At 39.8% G+C, this 2,190-nt stretch overlaps 1 pseudogene; it reads left to right on the top strand.

Annotated features, from left to right (window-relative positions):
• The first annotated feature begins 385 nt into the window (after positions 1 to 385).
• Positions 386 to 1,766, top strand: LOC101700755 (E3 ubiquitin-protein ligase RAD18 pseudogene; annotated as a pseudogene).
• The last annotated feature ends 424 nt before the right edge of the window (positions 1,767 to 2,190 follow it).

Below are 2,190 nucleotides of genomic sequence, written 5' to 3'. Positions count from 1 at the left end.
AAACTCTTTTACTTTAATCTACTCCTTTAGATTATGAAGCTTGCAAAGCTCATGTTTTCCTTTGGAGTTTATTAAAGGGAAGACTGCTTCTTAATGCCCAGAGCTTTAAAGCAATTATTTGGTGTAGAAGTCACTGCCCTGCAGCCTATGACACTCACAGCCATCCACTCCAAATGAAGTGTTCTCCTGGCTCTCTCCCTCCCCTTTTCCCCATCTTATTACCACCTCACTTGCTGCCTCTTTTTTCCTCCTCTGTTTGCTTCTTTTTCCTTTCTCTAGGCTCAACACCTCCTAAGACTGGACTTTTCAACATTTATTTTGATTTATCTGGGATTCTTATTTAAAATGGAGATTTCAAGTTTGAATATGATCTGCTAAGATTGTTCTCTGTGTATAAGAAATTTTCTGTCATATAAAACTCAGTGTCCAACTTGTTGTGTGCCAGTCACAGAGCCAGAACTGAAAAATAACCGCCTATTAGATGAACTGGTAAAAAGCTTGAAACTTGCACGGAATCATCTATTGCAGTTTGCTTTAGAGTCACCACCCATATCTCCTGCTTTTTTTTCCTCAAAGAAACTTGCTGTCAAAGTACAGAGTCCTGGAGCCTTCAGAGAATCTTTAAAGCAGGGCAACAGGTTAATGGACAAGTTTTTGATCAGAGAAACTGGTGGTTCGACATCAGAGTTGTTAATAAAAGAAAATGACAGCAAATTCAGTCATCAAAAAGAGGCAAGCCCTTCTACAGAGAGCAAAGAGACATGTTTTGTAGAAAAGATGACACTTGGTTCCTCAGATGCTAATAGACCTGGGATACCCTCTACATCCTCTTTGAAACAAGTTGCTAAAGTAGATTGTCCTGTTTGTCGGGTTAACATTCCAGAAAATCACATTAATAAGCACTTAGCTGTTTGTCATGTGATGAGGAGGAACATCTCAGAAGTTCTGTTCAAAAAAGGAAGCAGCTGCCTGTCAGAGAGTATAAGTTACTCTCTGATCGTGATTTAAAGAAAAAGCTGAAACAGCATCGATTATCTATTCAAGGAAATAAACCGCAGCTCATTAAAAGGCACCAAGAATTTGTCCACATGTATAATGCCCAGTGTGGTGCTTTGCATCCTAGGACAGCTGCTGAGGTAGTCGAAGAAACTGAAAACATAGAGAAGACTAGGATGCGTCTTGAAGCAAGTAAACTCAATGAAAGTGCTATGGTTTTGACAAAGGACCAAGCAGAAGAGGAAATAGATGAAATTCACAGTAAATATCGTAAAAAGCATCAGAATGAGTTTCAACTTCTGGTGGATCAAGCCAAAAAAGGATACAAGAAAACTAGTGGAATGTCAAAAACAAAGTAATGAAAGAAGAAGAATCTACAGGAATGGGAACAAAAAATGATACAATGAAATTCTCAGATGTGACATCAGAAGCAGACCATTTTCACCCATCAAAGCTGGGCTCTCCAAGCAAATTCAAGGCCAAGAAAGCAGATGATTCTTCTAGTTGTATTGATATTCAAGAAGTGACTCTTTTCTCATCAGAATCAGATTCCTGCAGTAGTTCCAGTTCAGACATCATAAGAGACCTTCTGGAAGAAGAGGAAGCCTGAGAAGCGTCACACAAAAATGATCTTCAAGACGTAGACATGAGCCCAAGACAGAATCGCCGCATGAGAGCAGCTGAAAGTGCTGAGATTGAAACAAGAAATAAACGTAATAGGAATTAGGGGCCTTTTGCCAACTCTTTTAATGCCACGATCAGAATATGGTAGTTTTTATTGCTGAATGTAGATTTCATATTTATAAATGACCAACGAAAGATGCAAAAAAATAAAATAAAATAAAATGCAGATTTCTAGGTCCCAGTCTCAATCTACCAAATCAGCACTAAGGAGTGCAGCCCAGGAATCGGCCTCGTAAACACATGCCCTGGTGATTCTAAGACTTACTGGTTTACCTCTCACCCTTCCCAGGCCTCTGAAGAGTGGCAACTCTGACACATCTCAGGAATTGAGGTGGCACTCTGTTCTATAGGGGATGAAACAGGCTGAGCAACTTATCCAGCTGCATTGGCTGGCAGTCTTCTGGCTTCTTTGTGGTTTCTATATTTATTCAAAGTGGCTTTGGAAGAAGGCTGATGGGAATTATGAAAATACTAAAGCCTAACACCCTACCACAACCACCACATCATGCA

Source organism: Heterocephalus glaber, unplaced genomic scaffold, assembly GCF_053883595.1.
Source record: "Heterocephalus glaber isolate CG9 unplaced genomic scaffold, H.glaber_assembly_v1.0 deba00001594, whole genome shotgun sequence".
NCBI lineage: Eukaryota > Metazoa > Chordata > Mammalia > Rodentia > Bathyergidae > Heterocephalus > Heterocephalus glaber.
This window is presented reverse-complemented; position numbering and strand designations above follow the sequence as displayed.